Source organism: Helicoverpa zea, chromosome 18 (assembly GCF_022581195.2).
Source record: "Helicoverpa zea isolate HzStark_Cry1AcR chromosome 18, ilHelZeax1.1, whole genome shotgun sequence".
NCBI classification, from domain to species: Eukaryota; Metazoa; Arthropoda; class Insecta; order Lepidoptera; family Noctuidae; genus Helicoverpa; species Helicoverpa zea.
In genome coordinates, this window is record NC_061469.1 from 8,689,832 (window position 1) to 8,714,680 (window position 24,849).

Sequence of the window (24,849 nt, forward strand, 5' to 3'; positions counted from 1 at the left end):
CTTGCAGTGAGGGACGAAATTAGAGAATAGTATTTGTAATGTTGTGTTTGTGTGACGTCATAAATGTCCAACATTAAGTTAACTTCGTAATAACATTGTTTATAATACATTTATAATCGTATTACGTATTCCTTTTTTAGGGTTCCGTAGCCAAAGGGTAAAAGGGTTGTTTTCGCTCCTCTGTCCGTCCGTCAGTCCACCGGTCCGTCCGTCCGTCCGTCTGTCACCAGGCTGTATCTCATTAACCGTGATAGTTAGAGAGCTGAAATTTTCACAGATGATGTATTTCTGTTGCCGCTATAACAACAAATACTGAAAACTAGAATAAAATAAATATTTTGTTTTTTTTTTGCTAATTTTTGCTCTGGTACTGAACTTGCTCGCACTTGGCCGGTTTTATGTAATAATCAACTGTTTTCGTTTTTCGAGTACTTCGAATTATGTAGATTAGATACATTATTTTATAAGGTTAGTACGTAAATGCTTAAACTCTGTGCACTCTATTCCCATACCTCATAGTTCGAAAGGACGGCATCCCAATAAGACAGTAGAGAGATCAGGCGCAGGATCGACATTGCCGTGCTTTTACCACCAACTTTCAGAATCCGAGCTGCTTTCCGAAAGATAAAACACAAAGCTATTTCAGCCCATCCAATGCTGGAATCAAACCCAGTCGCACTTTGCGACCACTACACAGATGCAGTTAGGTCTCATATCTGATTATTTACACCTCATCATCCTCATCCTCCGAGCCTTTTCCCAAACTATGTTGGGGTCGGCTTCCAGTCTAACCGGATTCAGCTGAGTACCAGTGCTTTACAAGAAGCGACTGCCTATCTGACCTCTTCAACCCAGTTACCCGGGCAACCCGATACCCCTTGATTAGACTGGTGTCAGACTTACTGGCTTCTGAATACCCGTAACGACTGCCAAGGATGTTCAATGACAGCCGGGACCTACAGTTTTACGTGCCATCATTGATGTCTAAGATATACTTAGAAAGTACATACAAACTTAGAAAAGTTGCATTGGTACTTGCCTGACCTGGAATCGAACCCGCGCCCTCCTACTCGAGAGGTTGGTTCTTTGCCCACTAGGCCACCACGACTTCCTACACCTACATAACTACTATACTATTTGATTATTTACACCTACAGCCATTTAATAATTTTCCAATAAGTAGATAACAGTAGTTGCCCTAACTTTATTATATGTGACATTTCCTATTTCCTACATAGGACTTTTATCATATAGACCGTTGTAGTTTCTAGTTTATTAAAACTATTACGTAATATATTATTATTGTATGATATAATAGGACCTAATTGGTAAATAAGCGTACCTAGTAAGTTTCAGAAACAAAGTTTTGGTAACAACGTGCCTGCAACACATGCGTTTAGATATAATTAATTAGTAGCAGTACGAAAACTTTGCTCTTACGTTTTATCAGGCTCGTATTGTTTCAAAATACATAGGTACCTTTACCTTAGTTGTATTAAGTTGAAATCGACTAAATATAGCCCTATTATCGCACTGTTATCTACCCAATAATAATCTCGTAGGTATCTACTTTATTTTTGGAGTTTGCAGTTTTCATTTTTTTAATAAAATAATCCAACTGATAGTACCTATTAAGATCAAGATATCAAAAATTGATTTGCCTGATTGGAAGTTCCTCGATCTCGCTTTGACAGCCGAACGGTTTCAATGAAACTTGTCTGTTACATAAGAACTTAAGTAATGTTTGGAATCCTCCTTCTATTTACGAGTACAATCGTGTTGGAAAAGCAGAAAAAATCGTAAAAGTAATCGTAAAACTTAATAATTTCAAACCCAGGTAAATAACCCGAACTAAGCAAAAGCCTCCCGGGGTTGGAGGATTGTTCGAAAGAGTTACCGCGGCCCTGTTACACGAAGGGCTTAAGAAGGAACATGATGGGTTTTAGTCACTAAGAGTCTGACATTCCCTCACGGTGCACCCACAGCGGGAGGGATCATTCAATGATTTCCCATAAAACAATCATAATCACACGAATCTATTGATCATAAACAAAGCAGCTTCCGTTCCATGAACCCTACTACACGGCATACGATTAGGATCGATACAGACTATTTCCAGGTCCCCCGTATCCGAGTCGGCTGCTCGGTTCAAGAGCACTGACCGTGTGCTTCTATGCAAATAAACAAACTGAAATAGACTGCAGATCAACCCTTTGTAGGGTGAGGGAAGATTGGAAGTTGATTGTTTCTAGGTAGTTTAGGCTCTGGGACATACACAATTTAACGGCTGAACAGACTTTTCTGAAACTTGACATTAATATACTATAATACACAATAAATGCTTTGTATATCCTAAAATTTGGACATGTATTTAAAGAAAAAACAGTAACAATTGAAAAACCGTGATACCTATATGGGTAAATGTAAATAAAAAAATTGCAAAACTAGCTATAATCCATGAACTCTTTATTTATTTAATACTTCTGCACATTTTGTACGCCTTAGGCGTTCTCTCCCAGTCTACCTTTGGGTGGTAAAGAAATAGCAGTGGCAGGTCTTTACTACGGCCAGTGGCGGATTAAGAGTATCCGAGGCCCTAAGCACAGAGCCTGTGTAGACCCCCTATTACTTAAATGGAAATAGAAGGTTGAAGAAATTGACCGAGCAAAGCGAGAGTGATGCACATGTAGTTTCAAATGCGCGAGCGAAGCGAGCGCGAAATTTTTTTCGGACTCGTACGGAGGTAAAATTTATCCCAAACGTACTTAATTTTTTGTTTGTTGACAAATGCAAAAACGAAGGCACATAGTTTCTGAATACGCGAGCGAAGCGAGCGCGAAATTTTAATTATTTTTATTATAAACTCAGAACCAAAATTACGTACAATGTAGCCCAAACGTACTTAACTTTTAATTTGTTGACAAATGTAAAAACGAGGACATATAGTTTTTGAAAACGCGAGCGAAGCGAGCGGGAAATCTTGATTATGTTTTAAGACTCAGAACTAAAATTTCGTAAAAGGGCTACATTTCAAACCTTCATTTCTTTCTGTTGGACAAGTAAGATGGATAACGTAAGATCGATAACAACGTCCGCGGACTTAACCGGTGGTCCGCGGACCACTTGGAATGCCTCCAGGCACCACCAGCCCACCACCACCAGGACCACTGATCTAAAGCATCCAAAATTTTCGGATATGTTTGTTATATTGCACTCGTAGTTACAGCGTGAGCTTCCCAACGACTGTACGATAGCGACTTCGGAACGCTATCGTTGCCTATTAATTCTTTGCCCAACGATGAGTAGAAGCCGAAAAAAAATTGTATAACAACTGCACAATTGAAAAAAAAAATCACTGCGATCGTACAACAATCTACAGCACTGCGACCAATCAAGTTTAGAGGCGGGGGTGTATGAAGGGTCACTCCCGAACTGCTCGCGCCTTGTGATTTCGGATATATTGTGGATGAATCTCGATAAAATGTAGGTATAAAATGAAACGCCAGCAGAGGATGGAGGCCCCTGGAGAACAGGGGCCCCAAGCACGTGCTTGTTGTGCTTATAGGGTTAATCCGCCACTGACTACGGCATACGATTAGAATCGATACGAACTATTTCCAGGTCCCCCGTATCCGAGTCGGCTGCTCGGTTCAAGAGCACTGACCGAGTACTTGTATGCAAATGAACAAACTGAAATAGACTGCAGATCAACCCTATGTATTCTGAGGGAAGATTGTAGTTTGCCTGTTTCTAAACAGTTTAGGGTCTGAGAGACACGCAATAAGAGGGGTGTTATAAGAAGCTTGAACACAACACAGGTGTCTCATAAACGGATAAACCGATTGGGACGCGATTCTTTTAGTACCAAGTTGTTTTTGCAGAATTCACTTTGAAGTTGATTATATGACGTCCACCAACAAGGTGGACAGACGACCTTATAAAGGTCGCCGGAAGACGCTGGATGCAGGTCGCCTCTAACAGGTATCTGTGGAGATCTAAGGGGGAGGCCTATGTTCAGCAGTGGACGTCCTATGACTGAGATGATGATGATGATGACTTTGAAGTATCAGTTACTTAGGTAAGTGCTAAAAGTGTGAGAAACATTGCTACATGAAAATGTGGGCAAACACGTACAATTACAATTACAAGAAAAGAGAAAAGATAGAAACAACCAATACTTATTTCCTCACATTCCCAAAATAAAGGGCTCGTAAAGACAGGTCACAATCTTGGATCACATAAGAGTTCAGATTTTGCCTCTTGAATCTTATAAAAAAAGGCGCTAATACAATTTCTCTACACAATAACACTCCCACATCATTGAAAAAAAACTTAACAAAAGTTCTACAGCAATTATGGACACAAAGTGGGTGGGAGCAAACAATGTCGCGAGTTGTAAATGTCAACGAGCTGTGGGTGTCTGATGTTGATGAATCATAGGGTACGCGGGAACACCTGGATTACTGCCTACGATGCTGTCAGTCAATTACTGAGTTGATTATGGTGTTTGTTATTTAGTTAGAAAAATTGAGATACTGGAAATCTGGAGGATAGTTTTGTTGACTTGACATTTCAGTTCAGAACGAAAATAGTTGATAAAAGTATGATTTTTGCTAAATTACCTAGGTAGTATTTGAAGTTTTTGTTTCCAACAATAGATATCAAAAACATTTGTACAATTTCAAATTCCCGACATTTAGAACCTAATTAGATTATTTCCCTTAGGTTCATAACGTCAACTTTCCAAAATGTTCACACTCCCAAAACGTCCACTTCCCAAAATGGTAGTTCCCTTAATGTCTATTTCCCACTTCGTCTACTTTCCCATAACGACGAAAAATCTATAATTCCCAAAAAGTCGGCTTCCCACAAGGTCATCTCTCAAAACGTCCATTTTCTAAATGGTTCTTTTTTAATCAAAATGTTAAGGTTTACGGGTTCCAGTGGAAAGCCCATGCCCATGCTTCCTCCAAAATACATACAGAAGACATGGAAAGATATATTAGCAAATGTACAAATGACTACAGGTATGAAGAAATGTAAAACTTATTTTGAAAAACAATGGATGGCCATATCTTCCTATAAAATAAGTGTATATAAAGGGCTTGTGTTTAAACACCACCCAAAAAAGTACCTATTTTACTACCAAAAAAATTCTAAACGGTTACCAAAATGGATAAATGGTCACCAAATAACGTTTCCAAAAATATTATTAGGTAAAACCATTTTTTCGTATTATTGACTACTAAAAAAATATATGGACGCCTTTAAAATACACTTTAGACCAAATATTATATATTGTCACTACTTAGATGTTACCAATTATGTAATACCATGACTCCTAATTTGGTCATTTTTGTTAGACTAAAAAAGCTAACGATCGCTAGAATATTTCCCAAATACCAATTAATATACTGGGGTTCCCAAACGTACGTCGCTTATTTATTGTTATATGAATTTGTGTGTAACTCAGTAGTAAAATGTAAGCACGAAACATGCAGCAAGCATGGCTTCTGTCACGGCTCCGGCACTGCGGGGCTCCGGCGGTCCCATGCGAGCTTATCGACATATCGATATAGCCGCGGCGGCGAGCCTTAAAAACTACCTGCGCCTCAGCTCGCAGGCCGCCTCGCCCCTCTGCGCCTACACGGATTTGAATTGCACTCTAGGGGTAGGGCAGACAAGACTACGTGGAGTCGGTTTTGCAGCGATTCGTTTTCGTCACTAACTTTGATTTTGGTAGTAATATTAATCTTTTAGTTGGATAGAATTTGGTGACCATTAATCCATTTTGGGAACCAAAAATAATATTTGTGCGAGATTTGCGATTTTTCTGATATTATTTTATTTTTTTTTGGATCATAATATTATATACTTTAGTGCCCTTTTAATAAAGTCAATTTATTTTTTTTGGAGTTGTTTATTTTATTTGGTGCCTCAGCTTAGAGTCTTAAAAATATTTTTGGTGATCGCCTAAATTATACCCTATATAAAGGTAATCATAGAATAATAAATCGTTATTATTTCCGCGTAGGTACCTATCAAAGATTCGTATTAAAAAGCAAATAAACCATTTTAATCTCCATTACGCAATTTTATTTAAGTTTTTTTAAGACGATTAAAAAGGCGTTATAAAGCTATAAAGCTTTTCTTTTAGTTTTTAGGAAAATATAGGACAAGTGTTACATTTTGTGAACTAGACGTTTTGGGAGTAGTCGTTTTGAGAAACGGACTATTTGGGAACAGGGCGTTATGGGAAAGTAGACGAAATGGGAAGTAGACATTTAGGGAATTACCATTTTGGGAAGTGGACGTTTTGGGAGTGTGAACATTTTGGGAAGTTGACGTTATGAACCTAAAGGCCTAATTACTAACATATCGAGCCCAATCTCATTTCACCATCAAAAGCCCGTCCCTTTGGCAACGAATCACCTTTTACCACTGTTTAAAAAAACCTACCTCTAACAACTAATACAAGACACTTAAACGAAAATATGAGCAAAACATAGTGCATGTACTGCCTGCAGATTCACAAACAGGCCTAACTGGCTAGTCACTCGCGTTCAGCAGAGCTAACGTTACACCGCAGTCGGCATATACAAGCTGTTGAGTTGCTCTTGTTTGCACATGAGTCGAAATTATATATAAACGGCCCAAAAAAAATTCCTGTACATCCTTTTCCAAACTACATTTAGCTACATACAAACCAAACTACATTTTTAATGAAACGATACCCAAAACTCTCAAAAAAGGCAACAGCAGCAAAGGTGAGAAGACGACGAATGACCTTTTTCCATAACAACTAATACAGTACACAAAAAGTGCAAGTGCTGCCTATTGCAGATTCACAAACAGGCCTAACTGGCTAGTTTCTCGCGTTCAGCAGAGCTACCGTTACACCGCAGTCGGCATATACAAGCTGTTGAGTGTCTCTCGTTTGTACTAGTGATTGCATGCTCCGGCCAGGATTGGCTGTGCCACCAACGGGCTTTATGACGTCATCATTTTTGGGTGTACTCAATTTGCGCCGATATGTTTCTAAAGTGTTTCATATACCTACCCAACTATAAAAAACATATGTTAGTCATAGTCCCTAAAGGTCCGTTACGTAAGTTTTGGAAATAACAAACATGAAGATATAGAAAAATAGTGACACAGATGATTACTCTTCAGTGAGGTTATCATATTCAATTATTTTTCAACTCTTTAACGGCAGAGATACAGATGAATCATAACTTCCAACAAGAAAAACATGATTCATTCAATCTTATACAACTCGAAAAAAAACGGGAAGCTGTAGAAAGAAATTAAAAGCGAATATTTAAATAGAAAAGCTTATTCCAATTTCGAATGCAAATCACCGTCAATTTTTTCGCTTTCGTTCGCTTTAACGTCGAATCGCTCGAAACTCTCACTAAACGGTTTCCACGCGAACGCTCTCCACTGAACGTTTGGAACATTGACGTCATCAGGAGAGCACAGCCGCCGGAGCCTCGATACTATTGTCAAACACATATTTAATTACCATCGTGTGCAGTGCGGCACACGCAACGACCTATTCAGAACGGAACAACGCTGGATTTCTGAGCACATGAAAGTGAACTCTTTGCTGTTAACATAAAGCTCGTTTTAAGATGGTAATGTCTAGGTAGTTTAACCGTTCCATGGAGGTGTGTAAGGGTGAATTTCGGCCGATCCTGCGTTGTACTACGCCTGCGCAAAAAACAATTCGCGAGCGCGTATTTCAGTTAAAGTAAGGCGGCGCGCCGGCTAGCGCGCTCGCCTGCCGGTCGCCCGGGAACCATTGACGGACGCCGAATTCCATTTTCATCAATAAAAATAATGTCCTGAAGTGTTTAAATCGTGTGTGTTGTCTTAATCTGTCAATTTAGCTGTTACTGTGTGTGTTGCGGTAATGTTAGCTGCCCGTAGTGTCTTCCTTTAGTATAGACGTGATTGACTGTTGAAAATGTCGTTGTTTTGATAAGGTGAGTTCTTGGTTTAAGGTCGGAGGTTGCCCTTGGTAATGGCAAGTACACACGTATGTACCACATATTGTGGCGAAATGTTCGCGTGACTCTGCTCAGGTGAAACATTCAGAAAATTGCTGGCACATACCACCGAGGGCTTTTTTCGTGCAGAGATTTGATACGATAAACGGTAGCTGTATAACAATGAAATTGTGGATTTGTCAGGTTATAAATTGTTTGAATAATGTCCTGTTTAGTAGCGAATTAATGTTACAGTACTTGCTCGTATACAGGAATAAAGTTATGAGTCATAAAAGAGCAAAGCAATCAAAAACTCGTGTGCGAAATGAAATCTGTAATCCTGTGATGGAGTCAGGAACTTTATTCTTGGGAGTAACAAAGATCGAATGATCAGCACATCATTTGATTTCAAAAGGATGACGGACCTCATACTTATAGAAGACGGGCGATTATGTAAAAGATAGAAATAACTTACCAACAACAATATTGACAGTTGCCAGACAGTGAAGGGTTAGCAATAGGGGTGATATTTCAAAACCCACATTTGCCAATGTCGAAACATGAACAACGAAAAAACCAAGCACATAATAAAAAGCTGTATGGATTTGACCTTGTGCTACAAAAGCTGTTTTTAGCGAAAATATTTTTACTTTCTATTATATGTATTAGTATTGGGACCAATTCTAGGATTCTTAGAAAATTGTATGGCAAAATGTTCTCCGTGTAACCTCTAGGAGACATTTCTATTGATTACCTAATAACTTTACATTCAGACTGTCTGTTCCTTAGCTTTTAAGTAAGTCCTAAGTTCTTAAGTAATCCCTCTTTTATTCTAACTAGACCCATCGTATGGATGGATTCCAAAAGATATTAATTCATCTCGCCTATGACTGTATTTTTTCAACACTCCTTTCTATGCAAACGTTTTTTTTTTCTTTCTCTCATTCTATCTTTTTCTTCTTCTCTTTTTCTCTATGTGTCTTTCTTTATAGTCATCTTTCTTTCTCTTAGAAAATGTCCTCATACGTTACTATCTGACATTATCACGTTGACCCCTCATCCTGTTACCAGGTGCAGATAACGATCGGTTTCACACGGAACTTTACTAGTGCCAATAAACGCATGCTTTATAAGCCAGGTACTTTCATTAATTCTATATTATTACTCGGGAACATTTCCATTTATAAGGTGTGCGCGCTGATTGCCCGGTTACATGTAGTCAAATTGATTACCTTTGGGATGTGTCTTTAAAAGTAAGCTACGAAATAGAAGAATATGTGTGCATGGCGTTTTCTTCTATTTTTGGTTAGTTTTATCAATGCGCGGGATCCAGATTTAAAAATCCAGCTTCAATGTTTGGATTGGTTTTTAGGATGTTCTTAGCAAGTACTTGCATAATTATGACTTGCAAAGTTTCAGATATGTTCTGATCTAGAAATGACCCTGCACATACTTAAGAGATGATTATTACAATCCCGATTACTACAGGGGTTTTCCTACCCGCCGCAAAATAACTTTCGCGGTGAAACATGGATACTGGATATCAGACCACATAATACTATAACGTTATAAGTATCAATTTCTTTGAACTTCTAATAAAATTCGTATCGTGTATTGTGGCTATTAAATCAAAGTCGAAAAGAGAGCAGATTCTCTATTCTTATCTACGAGGCCATTGTTTTGGATCCGTATCAACTGACCGATGCAATATTAGATTGATCTAGTAACAGGTTGCTGGTCAGGGACTAGAACTGTCTACGTAGAGAAATACCTGATGAACGTTGATGATCATCATCTGCCTAGCCTTTTCCCAACTATGTTGGGGTCGGGTTCCAGTGTAACTGGATGCAGCTGAGTACCAGTGCTTCACAAGAAGCGACTGCCTCTCTGGCTTCCTTAACCCTCTTAAACACCCCTTACAGTGAAGATTAAAAAAAAACTGCTACTGCTAAATACATGACATCATCTGAAGAATAATAGAACATTTTGGAAAAGTACCTTCGATTGTCGGAATCATCTCAATAACATTAAATACTGAACATATTCATGTGATTATATGCTCTTAGAAAAGCGATAATTCACTACAAGTGCCTCTGGCCAATGAAAACGCCTGAATCGTGTAGGTACAACATAATGGATTTGGAAATAGCCATGACATGGACGGTCAATGATACCAATACAATAGAAATGGACAATGGGAGCTTGTTTCCTAATTGATGAATGTTTGCGGGATTCTGGCGCTAGATTACCTCTGATTAGTATTTTCTTTTACATCTTAATGCTCAGTTGCTGTTTTAAAACTTCATCGACTTCAAAATTCTTTATCAGTTCCATTCTTATGAATTGTGAAATCAAAAATAGGTACTTGTCTTTGTTCCTTCTAGAGCCCTTTGTGTTCCTGAACTATCCCACAGCAGCTCATGAGCAGTTTTTAAGCTTCTAGTTAAAATAAAAATAACTCTTAATCCAGGGATTTGTTCAATTAAATTCTTTTTATTAGGTATATTTTTTTCAAATATTTTCATGTGTTATCTTAATCTTCCAAATAGCATTAAATTGCTGAGGCTATATTACCTTTAGCATCTACCATAACCTTTACCATTTGAAACTTTCTAGAATAAAATTCTGATAAAGTTACACGTGTTTGATGCAGTTGGCAGGAAAACCGCAGATTGAGTTCAATACTATTTGACCACTGCAAGCCAATGGTCGGTCGATGAGACCACAGAACCTAGGCAAGCTCCTATTACGTGTGTTACAAACCACGTGAGGAAGGGAAAATTACAGGACAGATTATGGTACTAAGAGTGATATATCGTCTACAAAACTATGGAAAACAATATTTTTGCCTCACAATATGAAATTCTGCCATAAATTATGAAGCTTTGCAAAGCTAATATCAGTAATTAGATAGTTGGATGACAGTTAATTTTGAACGTTTCGTGAATCCAAATTTTTAGTCGGTCTGATACGCCCGGTATCAGGCCTAAGCTTTGTAATACTTCGTACTACTGATTCATAAGCCCGATAAGTATGAGCAAATATATTTCACGTCATATCAAAAATGCCATCCTGGTTTTTGTCACTTGTATGTACCATCCGTCATCTTCTTCAAACCGTTGGTCGATTGACGTGGCTCCTTATTTTAATATTTCTCTAGGCGACTGCAATACAATTGTCTTGTTATATAACACAAACTGTAATATGCAGTCAGCAGTGTTCCGTATTGTGGTGGTCACCTTGTCGTCCACTGTCCGTGGTGGTGTTTTATATGTATCACTGTAAGTAACTGCTTCTACATTTATTTGGTTTAAGTTTTTTTTTATCAAAGTACTACATTACGTATGTTTTTGTTGAGATACATAAAGATGGATTGAAGTTCTATTAACATTACAGCTTTGAAAAATGATATGATAATTATTAACACACATAGTTGAGAAAGGCTAGGCACTAGGTAGGCAGAATAATAATTAAATTCATTAAAAAAAAAACTTCATACGTTGAATAGTTCAAGAGCTGACATTTCATAAGTAACGTAATGTAGAAATCATTGCCACACAAAGGTCGAAAGGAAAACAAAAGGCGATCGCATTAAAACTCTATAACATAGGACTGAGTAATTCACGCCTGTAACATTGATTGCAATATAATTGCAGTGTGTTATTCAAAAACATAGCCCTCACCACCTCAGGACTCGTGTAAGAATGAGTGACACACATTTCTTTCAGATGGTATTAGTAGTTCTTACGTACCTCTCAAGTTAAATACCCACGTTACCTTCCACATTAAAATGCTAAAGAAGTTCCGAGTATACAGTAGCCTTCTGTTTTACGTATTGTAAACCGCTTATGAAAGGTCGCCATTACAAGAATTTGGCAAATGGAATGATTAATGAGAGGAACGAGTGACAGGGTTTTGCAGACCCTTTGTGTCAACTGTCATACTTCGCAGGGACGGGTAACATTTTTTGTTGTGGTTTCACTAAGAGACTGGATTAATGTTGATAATTATTATTATGCGGGTATTATAGTCAGTTTATGAATTTCCTCGAAATATGTGATGTAACTTTTGCATGCGAGTTGTTGAAGTCAATTACCTTTTAAAGGTTGGTAACCTCATTGGTGTTGCTTTGTTAAATCATATTGGCATTTTGATCATGACAAATGATGAGAACTTCTAATGCTAAATAATAATCAAGATCAGGATCTTATTCCTGCCTAGTTGATGTTACACTTACAGTTCTTCATAACCCTTTTACTTTTTACGTTTTTGAACAAAATCTAGCCTTGTGATTGTAAAATCCTATCTTCCTACTTTTCCTTACTTGGAGGAATACACATTTACTAACATTACTATAATATACCTACTTGCTCAATGTACTACAAAATAGTCTAGGCTAATCTAGTTACCAGATTCGACAAAACTTAATTTGTACTCTCTGATTCTATCTCCGAACTGTTCCACATTTGAGACAGAAACTCAATCTAACAGACCTAACATACAGTTAATTTTACTTAGTTTAATGTTAACCAGTTGCCTTTACGTCCAATTCTAAACGCCATTTGAAAACCTATTCACAAGTTCATATAGGCCTACCGCGAACTAACCTACCTAGGATCAACCACGCTACAACTTTTATACAGGCGATTATAATCTTAGAGTCAATTTGTTAAGGGTTAGATTGCCTTGTACAAAATGATTGCTTGCCTTTTCTATGCAATGTTGTACAGTAGTTGGTTTAATCAAAGCTCGAAGTTGTTTTAGATTCAACTGTTGCTAGCCGCTTTTTTCCAGTTTTTACTGGTTGGATCTGATCGGACGCTTTATAGGACAAGTTGGATACAACTTTTTGTTCAAAACTCAGTGAGGGCGAACTTTTTCTTGAGTTTGATGAAAAATGGTTGGCCAGATATATCTTCTTCGATGTTTATAATTTTTTTTAATCTATATTCTTCACATACCCATCATCGGCGCTTTAGAGGTCTTCAAAGGTTCTTAAAAATTGCAATTTTACTTTCCTGGTGGGCTATTAAAGATTAGTGGCTTAGTAAAAGATCTATGCTTTCACATTCAAAATACTTGCCAACGCTCAAACTCTTAATGGAATAATACTGAAGGCAGTATTACCCCTTACATCGTACCTAATATTATTTTTAATTACTATGATATATTCATATGCCTTAGCAACAATTCTAGACTTTCACACACTAGGCTGACTAGGTCTCCAGGTGAAGGAAAAGTGACGCAGAACTGGCCCCATAGATGAAATATTCAGCAACTACCCGCCGTAACTGTGTCAACTGTACCTATGACCTGAACGCTTACGTATGACGTAACATTAAAAAAAAAAACAAAATGTTCGGTGGGCTGTGACGTCATTATATTTGTTGATAGAGGTGAGCTCGTGACGTCATGAGGTGATTTGTTGTTAGAACATACGTCACTAAACGTCCCCGATTGTGACATACCAGCTGATTTCTGCGGTTTTGTGCCCTAAGTAAGCTAACTCTTGTAATCAAAAAGGTGTCTAATGTTCTACATTCGAATAGTTAAAGATAGTTTTTTTGTCCAAAACATGAGTAACCAATTAGTCCAAAACATAAAAGTTCCTCATGCTTCATCTTCTATCTTCTCCATACTAAATTACATAGAAACATTAAAAAAAAAACGCAGTGAGCCAAAACGAGTAACCATCGTATGTAGTCTTGTTGATGTTTATGTTAATGGATCTAAGAAGCATTTGTACGATAGATAAAACATAATATCATCGGAAAGTATACTTTTCTATGCAAAAAACTGGTTCCGAAAAGGTTGCGCGCGACAAAGGTCAATCGCTTCCCCAAGGGACACATCCTTTCATGGATGGAGGGACTACTTACTGGATGGAACTTCCTATAAGTAAAACAGGTGCCCCAATAAGCCCTAAGAAATTGTAGGACAAAAATGAAAACCTTTTCTTGAGCCTTTTGAAACCCTCTTACTGTGAGGATCTGTTGAGTATAGCGTATTAGCTTACCTCGTTTTTTGTATAGCATTTGAAGATGAAGGAGCAATTAATTAGTGAAATACCTGGCTTAGTTATAGCCGCTTTCTACCGTTTGTCAGGTTGGGTTTATAGATGATATTACTTCGTGGAACGCTTTTGATCTTGACTCTCAATTGTAAATCCGTCTAAGGCGTACAAAGCAGTAAAGCGATAGTGACAGAGTTTTCACAAACCTGCCTTTCGGCCCCTGACGTGGAATTGTAACAACGACTGCTTCTGAGAAATTCGGAGATAGGCTATAGGCCCTCCCAACCATGCAGGGATGTGTATTGTGTACGTAACACAGCACCAACGTGGAATCGAACCCCAATTCTCGTACTGTACCTTGGTCAGAATAAACAAGATTCCGACTTTTACTAACTTTGCCTCTACCGTTTTCCTGCAGTATTTTCCTTCGCCTATAAAATATTAACCAATCTGCAAAATTACCCTAGCACTATAATCTTTCATTACTCGCTGCACAGCACAGATTACTCCTTGCACAGATTAAAACAAACGAACAGATAAACAAACAACGTGACGAGCTTAAGGTGTCTACACACCAAAGCCGCAGATGCCGGCGGCACAGCCCGGCGGCCCAACCCGCCGGCCGTATTTTGTACAATCATGCGGCATGATTGAACAAAATACGGCCGGCGGCTTGGGCCGCCGGGCTGTGCCGCCGGCATCAGCGGCTTTGGTGTGTAGACACCATTACGTGTGACGTGTTTGTAGAGAGATGGCTGACAAGACGAGCTGGCATTTAATTTAGGTGTTACGCTGTTGTGCTAGTTTTATGTGCACTGTTCTGTGCAGCGAGATAAAGTATTGTTAGTTCTAATTGCTGTGAAGTTGTAATGGAAATAACATATTTTTAGGGTTCCGTACCTCGAAAGGAAAAAACGGAACCCTTATAGGATCACTTTGTTGTCCGTCTGTCTGTCTGTCTGTCTGTCTGTCTGTCTGTCTGTCTGTCTGTCTGTCTGTCTGTCTGTCTGTCAAGACCCTTTATCTTAAGAACGCGTGGACGTATCAAGCTGAAATTCACATGAAATACTCGGGTCTATTGTCCCTTTAGGCTGTGAAAATATCAAGCTTCTAAGCCAAGCCAATCAAAAGATACAACCGATTATGTCGATATTTTCAACAAATTCTCGACACTCGCAAAGGAATCAAAACCTACAGGGTACTTCCCGTAAACTCAGAATCTTGAAATTTGGCATGAAGCATTGTTATATAATGCAAATATAGGAAAAATTGCGAAAATCTCATTTTTTTTGTTATATAATATAAAAAAAATATTTTAATAAAATGAAACTTACTACCTTATTTCTCACGAACGAATAAAGGTACCAAATTGAAATTTATACCAAATACCTAGGTCTTTTGTCCCTTTAAGCAATGAAAAAATCAAACTTCTAAGTTAACGCGATCAAAAGATACAGCAGTTTTACCGACACCTTAGACGAATTTCCGTCACACGCTAGGGAATCAAAACCTACAAGGTACTTCCCGTGAACTCAGAATCTTAAAATTCGGCACGAAGCAACGTTATATAGTACAGATAAAGGAAAAATTGCGAAAATGATAAATTTGAAGTTACATAAAATATTAAAATATTATTTTTGCTTACATGACATAAAATATTTTTTTAATAATTATAAACTTACTACCTACCCTTTTTCACATGAACGCGTAGAGATATTAACGTTTTGAATAAAAAGTGAAATTCATATCAAACACTTCTTAAATATAATGGCCTCTAAACTGTGAAAAATTTTAAATCATTCAATGGTCATTGGGCACCTTAGTATGAAAACCATACCCACGGCGGATACGAACGAAATATAGCACAGTATAATGATAAAGGCTCTGATTTACTATGGCATTAGTCGCATCAATGTGAACCATGGGAATCTAGAGAAAATCAGGTGTAAACATTAAATATTTTCCTCATTTCAATGGGGAATTTAAACGACCAAGTTTGACGGAATTGAGAAATCATTTCTTTGTAGTGAAAGAGTATACTCGCCGTTTATTTCCATTGTCATCAGGTCAGGATCTGATGATGGAAATCCTGAGAAATCGAGGGCAACTATCAGAAATTGTAGGCATGCATAGGATTAAAACTTGATTCTCAGATGTATGTCTGGTGATACTGTCAAACAGTGAAGGTTTAGAGCTTACCTGATGATGGAGACGTGAGAAAGTCGAGAGAACTCCTCAACGCTATGTTTTAGTTACGTCGTGTTTGGGCTTATATTATTCGTATTGACGAGAACTTTTCACAAAAGTTATAAAAATAAAAACTTTTTACAAAAAAAAAAACAACTTCTAAAACAACAAGAAAACTGTTTATATGCATCGGTCTAGATCTCGGTGGTTAAATAAATATAGATGCATCCTCTAGACACCGACTTCTAGACCGATGCACCTAACATCTTTTTAATTTCTTTCTTGCTTTTGTTTTCTTGTTGCTTTTTTATATGTTTGAAGTTGGATTTGTTTGTAAAATGCTACAAAATAAAATAATGCCGACTTTATAAAACAAAGAAAGGGACAGAATTACACTTTTGTCAAGGCTCTAGAAACCAGGCGGAAAAAAACCTGAAACTAGGGCTCTTTAGGTGATTAATCCCTCAAAAATAAAAGATCCCATTCCTGCAATGGCTGCTTTAACCCAAGTTAGTAGTGAATTCTCATCACCTAAAATAAAATAAGCTCCAACACAAGGTTACGTTATAAATTGTAAAGGAGTTCCCATAACTATATCTGATCTTAGCTGTCGATCCCACAATGGCAGTCAAACCTATCTTTGTGGAAAGTCTTCGCCAATACGAATAAAATAAGCCCAAACACGTGGTAGTTGCAACATACCGTTCGGGAGTTCCCTTGACTCTCTGTAGTCTCCATAATCAAATCAGCTCCAAACCTTCAGTTTACCAGTACCCTCAAAAATACACTCACATGTCTGGTTATGACTCGATGCGTGCCTACAATATTCAAGAGTTGCCCTCGATTTCTCTGGGTTTCCAGATCCTCATCAGATCCTGGTCATCCGGATTGGCACCTTCCTTCTTTATGAAATGTCTTTACCAATAAAAACTAGCATTGCAACCTGTACAATCCTCTGAAACTGCTTGTCTTTTATATTTTTCAAACGATCCTGGACATTCGTCTCCATGGAATTTTAATAAAATATTTATATTCAAAGAAACGTCATACCATTCTCCACGATTTAAAACGACTTTGATTCATGTCCGCCACTTTTTACAAAGCGGGTCAGATATGCCCCATGACCTTTAAGACATAATTAGTTATTTTCAATCAGATTTCTGAATGATGACTATAAAATGTTGTATATAAATAACTTTTACAAGGTACTGGCCTACTATTTTAGTTATATTATAAAATAAAAAATATTAACTATTTTGACTCTCACGAAATTACCATAACTATGATTGTTCTAAACTGAACGGTTGGCGCGAAACTCACTTTTTATCTATACAGCATTTGTACGGAACCCTCGGTGCGCGAGTCCGACTCGCACTTGGCCGGTTTATTTTTATGAAGTAAATCTTTGATTAGTATGCGCTATGTAAACATTGACTTTCTTGTTTCGGGCGTAATGATTTATGATAGAGTGTGATAAAGGATTTCAGGTGGCAATAAATAAAAGAGCCATCAGCCAGTTTAACTTTAAAAGTGTATAATAATCCTATTACTGTCCAGGATACACGCGCCGGAAGTACCTACCCATTTACCTATATTTAATACATGCCTGAATCATAATGCTTCGTGGTGTTAAACTGAAAATGTAAGTTATATTAAATTAGAGGACTTCGTAAGTTCCTACCTTATATGAAGTTATATCATATTAGCGTTTTATGTGCGTCATGAATTCAAATCGCTCATACATAACCAATAATCAGTTACATATCATTTCAGACACATTTACATACCAAAGAAAGGATGTAGGTATCTAATGAATCGCAAAAAAGATGGGAATACATGAGAAATAATAGCTAATGGACAAGACATTTTCTTTGAAATATTTTATCAGTCATGTCTGTCAAGATGATGTAACTAATTCATACGCACTTCGCACAACTAATTCTTATATTTTGTTCATAACACGTCGAAAAAGCATATTATATTTACCTCTATGTATTTCAGTTTCACCATCACAAATTACTATTATGGGGATATAATGACCCGAAGACCTAATGACAACGTAGATAAGGTTGCATTACTGCTTATCTTATCATCTATCTGTGATTCCTACGATTTTACTGAATTAATCTTACTTCATTTCCACCGCGATGTGTGATGTTAATTTATTTGGACAACTTACCCATAAAATAAAGGTAATCTCTTAAAGCAACCAACAGAACAGTCTTTTAATTCAGGTCAAGGCTCGTTTCATCTCATCTCAGGCAATGAATTGCAGTGGTGCTCTTATTACTTTACGCGGCAATTTGCTCGGCAGATCTTATTACTAAAGAGCACCTAGGATCACAGAACTAGCGGTGGTACCTACTAGATAAATGAGATTTATTGATGGCACTGGAGTAGAAAATCTCTGAATTCTTGAAGGCTCAGTTTTATTGGTCTTTGAAGGACGTGTTTGGGGTGCGGGAGATTTCTGTTCACGCATAATTTTGACTGCATGCTGTAGTCATTGATAGGCCATATAAAGGAACTCCCTTCATTCTGTGAGCTTTTATTACGCGGAGCAAATATTGATGGATATTTATAGCGGTTGGAAATGTGTGTTGTGCGAGTTTTTATAACCACAAATTTTACATAGATTCAATTATGTGGGCGATTCAAAAGTCTATCAAGAGGCTGTAAGCCTTATAATGGTGAATATGTGTAATGGCCTATATGGGGTGAGGCTAAAGTTTTGCACTCAAACTGTTTTAAGGACACCTCCAAGTTTTAAAGTTGTAGATAGAGTCTATTTCACCAGTTTCATCTAACTTAATTGCAAAATTAAAGACAAAAACGGAACGTGTAAGCCTCTAAGACAAATAGCGTCAAATGAAACGGCACGTTCCAAAAGGTCATAGCTTCACCAAACAGTTCGGCGAACAAAAAGGCTGTAACACTCGTGTAACACAATACACAACTACTAAAACGTCGGAACAATGTTCAGGGTCTGACAATACAACAATTTGTGGCGGCCAGTACGAATGTCCGCGGCTGTTTGGCGCGATGCGGCATGGCCGGCGGATGCGGTCGTGACGTCATCACTTCCTCGCCCCTTGGCCGCTACTGCCTAAGGGTGCGTCTACTGCGTCTGCGTATGCGTCTACTGTGCAAGTAGCTTGCGCATATTGAGGCACATGCGCAGGTTACATGCATTTTAAAATCATGTGCGGATCTAGCTACTCGAGCATGTACCAAAGTAAAATACCCATCCGCGTGTTCTTGTCACTTGGGCGTGTTACTCCAGCTAAATGCACCGTGTAGACGTGTCCTTAAAACATGTGCGGATCAAGCGACGCCAGCATGCACCAAAGCAAAATACCCACTCGCGTGCTCTGTTCCGTGAACGCGGGTCACTTGCGCATGTTAACTTGCTCCAACTACATGCACCGTGTAGACGCACCCTAACACTAGCCTCTAAAGAGTCCGCAGTGTCTCTTATTGCGTAAAGGGAACAAATATAATGACCACCATAAAATGCTTTGATACCCTTAGTTTTGTAACCAGAAATATCTACTGAACACCAGAAAAATAAAGTCTAAAAATGTAATTGTACCAGCTATTTTAGTCACGACTTCACTTTAAATTGTATTCGACCACCAAATTTAGTAAATGATCACCAACTCTTGACGACCAAATTAATGTATTATTTTTGCCTAAATAAGTCACTGTGATTGCCATAAAATGTAGGCTTATTACCAAATAAAGTATTATGATGCCATATTAAGTTATGTGTCCGGCTTGCAATGCATGCGTGAGTGTCAGTATGACGAGTGACAGGGGAAAATGGAAGAAAATGACATATTGCACCGACCCCAAGTAAAATTGGGAACAGGGCAGGAGAAAGAAGAAGAAGAATGTGTTTCTCAATACACTCCCTCGAAAACACACTCTTATCGCACTGTTTCTCTACAGCGGTTCCCAAATTCTTTTGGCTTCGGAACCCTTTTCATTTCACAATTTTTCGGCGGAACCTTAGCGGTACGGCTCGTGGCGCGTGGTAGCGCACCAAATGGTTATATGGTTAGAGACATATTCATTATACTCAAGCGTAGCATGGCTATCTGCCACACGGGCCAGAAAACAATTTAGCGGCCCTTGATTTTGTGTATTATGTGAACAGTTTTCAGTTTGAAGACTGACAAAGTAAACGCAAAAAGAAATACATTGGGTTTGTACAGGTGCGAGCAAGCGCGATTTTTTAAAACTAAAAGAAGAAGTTCCAAGCACCCGCTAGCATTGAAAGACGTTCAGTGGCAGCCGGTATCGCAAGCGAAGCGAGCGCGAATTTTTTTTAGTTTAAGTACCTACACAAAATAAACAAAACCACTGTAAATTAATAAGGTCTCAAAAAGTACAATATCCACACAAAAAAGCAAATGCAAATGAATAAGCAGCTAGCGAAGAAAGCGCTATTGCTTTTTCTGAACCATAGGAATAAAAAATAAACATCAAAGGAAACCTCGACCGAAGAACGCGAAATTTTTTCAGTATGGATACTTGAGCGAAGCGAGCTCAAAATTTTCGGATTTGGTGAGGTGAGGTGCAACAATTGGAAATAATGTCACACTTTTTGATTCATGGTAAAAATAGCCACTGGAAATACTCGTAGGCCTGTCATTTCACGTCCTGTCAAATGTATGAAAACGTTTAATCCTGGCGATGAAATAAGCCCAAAAAATGCGGTGATTTTTGGCCGACTCGCTACCTACTTTTGCCGATTGCCGAAGACCTGGAGGTATTAAGTTGATCTACAATTTGTAAAAAACGAAATTAAATTATCTGCTGCCGTGGCCTTCCCCCGCCACTTGTCGCGAAAGTACGAGACTTACACTCCCGAGTGGTACCCACCTACATGGTGCCTAAATGGAATTTTGGAATGTAATATTTAAAACAATTTAATTGAAAGTGAATAATAATTTAATATTGTCAAAAGTGAAACGATTTACCATATAGAAATCTTGAATTTTCCACGGAACCCCTGAGGGCCTGTCACGGAACCTCAGGGTTCCGCGGAACCCCATTTGGGAACCGCTGAGTTAGAGGCATGCAATAGACAATTTTCCACCCTAGTGCAGGAAAAGGGTCCCCATAATCTTATTACATTTATTGTATCAGGCCGAACTTATTTTTTTGGAGTCAGTTTACTTAAACAGGATAGGAAGATGTAAAAACTTTGATTATCATTTTATATTAAAACGCTAGTATAATTTTGATGATCATTTACTACTTTTGGGATAACAATGATTTATTTGGACTCATTTTGCTTAAATAGGATAGCAGAATTTATAAACTTTGGTTATAATCTTACATTAAAATGGTGGTTTAATTTTGGTGATCATTTACTATTTTTGGCTTACGCATGATTTATTTTGGAGTAATTTTACTTAAATAGGATAGAAAAGTGTTAAAACTTTGGTTATAGTTTTACATTAAAATGCGAGTTTCATTTTGGTGATCATTTACTATTTTTGTCTGCTATTTGTTACTATATCTGGTGATCAGTTAAACATAAGCCTTGCGTAAACCTATAAATAATATGTGTGACAAAGAAAAAAATGTTTTATCGTCTATGGTTTATCTTGAATTATTGCGGGGCGCAACTGCCATATAAATAAGGTAACGTCAGCAAATATAAGTAACATTCATGCAAATAAATGAAGACAAAGGAAGGAAAATTGGTATGACAGTGAGACGAAGTAGATTCTCAGTACAATTGCACTCAACTCACCAATGTCGGAATGTGATATGAGTAGGTGCGTATTATAATACATGTCGGTACTTAGAGACGCACCCTCACACACAAGATTGAAACTTTCAAACTGAGTTATTGTAACGAAATTCCTTTCAAACTGTACCTCGTTATCTGAAAGCTTTTGTATCAAAGAAATTCGCGCACGTCAATTTGATACACGTAACTGAACACGTTTCAAAGATATTTAATATTTTGTTCCGAGAACAACATGGCGGCAGCTCGTGAAATTTCCGTTTCGTCGAGTTCCCGTCATAATAAAAGTGTTCAAGATGTGAGAAGAACAAAAGAATTGGAGAGACAATACGACAATGACACAAGTTATACAGCTAGGCGGCATAAACAATTTTGATACTTTTCGTTTATTTTTAGATTAAGATGTCCTATTGCCATTTTATAAAGCCTAGTGTATTTATGAAACCTAAAGCCCCTTCTACGTGTCATGACTGTATGTAAGGATTTTTGTCGTTACCAACTGAGTACACTAATTTGGCGCTGATCAAGAAAAAGTCTTGTCTATTCTAAGCACAAAACATTACACATGCCAATTTTTGTTGCTCATAAACTACATTTAGGCACAATAGAAAAAAGGAATACAGTCATTGGAAATATCATTAATCAATGTGTACCGTCACTTTGTAAAAAGATAAACAGTTTTTTGCTGTGCAATGCACCCCTGTCATTAAACTGAATAGGATAGTTAATAATATACATAAGTACCTATTTCATATTTTGTAGACGAACAAAGTGCAAAACAAAATAACCATGTTTTAAATAAAGGATTCTATAACAGGAACTTGATAAGTATTTAAGATTTTCAGTACTTATTCTAAGTAAGTACACAAGCGTGTCAACAAAAACTTTTACTCTTTTACTCTTATTTGTAAAGTTTTTTTTTTATTTCAAGAGCAATCTTGTATAAATTTCCATTTCGTTGAGTTCTTTAGTGTTTAATAAAAATGTTGAACAATGACACAAATACAAGTTTGTATATTTTTAGGCCGCTCAAACAAGTTTGATACTTTTTTAAAAGAAGAGTGGACCTTATGGATTTTTGGTGCTTACGTCGTTTTAAAAAAAAACAAATTGTATAAGTTTGCTTAGACTATTGGAATACAATGTTTTAAGTGCCAACTCCCATGAGGTACCTTTTACCTTTTGTATGTTAAAACAAATGACTCCTCCCGCTGTGGGTTAGCAGCATGAAGGAGTGTCAGACTCTTACTGACTAAAACCCATCATATTCCTTCGTGGGCCTTTTATATACTAGGACCGCGGTAACTCTTTCAAACAATCTTGTAACCCTGGAGGTACCTTTTACCTTGGACTGACACAAATTATTGTGGTTTATGTACAAGTGAGCGTGATTTTAGAAATTCTTAATTTCTTATTTATTTAATACCAGGTCAAATAACTGGCTGATGGAAAAAACTCGTTTTGTATGTAGGTATGTACTTTATCTTCATCGCAGTGAGCTGAGTCCTTTCGCTCCCGTCATAACAAGTTATAAAGAGGAACAAATAAAGCCAGTATATTCCTGGATGCAGACAGAAAAGAAAAACAATTAACTCGCAGACGATGTAAACAGTTTTCATTTTTTTTGTTTTAAACTTGTATTTTTTTCAGTCTGGCTCTATTATAGCTCGCTTTGATCCCAATTACTGGCCAGTTTTCTTGTAGTTACTTACGGATAATGCACTTAATATTTTTTTTGTAGGGAGCTGCTTTGTGTTTTAGTCTTACCTTTGACATTCATAGTTTTTTCGAGTATTACATAACGCTGTCATAATTAAATTTTAAAGAAAAACGCTTTTTAGACCTTTAAAGATCTATCATTTTCTCCAGATATTCAGAAGACGTAATAAATAAAATCGGAGCAATGGGAATCAATATAAGTTCATTCTTCAAGATAGGGTATCCCATGCTTTCCATATTATTTGGAACTCAGCATTAAGAGACTTGAAACAATAACATGTTTACTAGGTATCGTATAATATGATCAAGTTACCCAATATTGTGTACCAATAACGTAGGTTTACGAGGCATTATTAGGTAGTGGACAAGTCGTGATAGTGATATAAGTGATATGGTATTCTTATAATAACTAACCTACTTATAAACGTGTTTCTAAGAAAAAAATCCGCCTTACTAATAATATAAATGAAAACTCTTTCTGCATGTCCGTCGCACTTCTACTCTAAAACTATTGAACCTATTTAAATAAAAGGTACATTCGAGGAGTCCAGTTTAAAGAATGAAAAATCCAATTGAACGTATCAAGTCTAGCCACTGAACTTAAAGAATGATTAAACAAAACCTAAGCGAAATTCTAGAACGCAAATGATTCCAACCTAAAAAAAACTAAGCTCGTTTTGAAATAACAAAAGACAGTACATATTTTTAAAAGGAAAGTAGAATATTAAAAGTTGGCGGTGCGATGCAGGCCGGCTCTGCAGACTGCCAGTCATTTTCCACATGAGGAGAGCCCCCCACTACTTTGAGGAAACCTCGTCACGTTCCTTTGTGATATCTATTCCACGTTGCAGCTATGAATGTGGGAATGGACCGGAAAATAAATGTGAAGTACCTAGTAAAATAATCATTTATAGTGGGTGCATGATGTTTTGGATATAAAGAGATGAGGTGGGAAGTAAAAAATAATGCGTAGTCATATGTGGATGTTGGACGACCTTTCTTAATTAGATACCTACTATTTATGTAATTGAATGCAGTGGAAAATTAACTACAAACTCGATATTACACTATCACACAGTAGCCATTATGAATTTAACGTGTACGTAAAGTATCCTATTATAATTTAATACGAAAAGCACTTACAACTTTTTATATAAATACGTTACCCAAACAAA

General features: G+C 37.4%; 1 protein-coding gene across 1 annotated transcript in view; it reads left to right on the plus strand.

Annotated features, from left to right (window-relative positions):
* The first annotated feature begins 7,765 nt into the window (after window positions 1–7,765).
* The window catches only part of LOC124638797 (vicilin-like seed storage protein At2g18540), a 76,169-nt gene continuing 59,085 nt past the window's right edge, over window positions 7,766–24,849 (plus strand). Inside the window, exon 1 of the mRNA XM_047175903.1 lies at window positions 7,766–7,988. The gene's annotated coding sequence lies outside the window, so the exon portion shown is untranslated. The remainder of the gene's footprint in view (window positions 7,989–24,849) is intronic.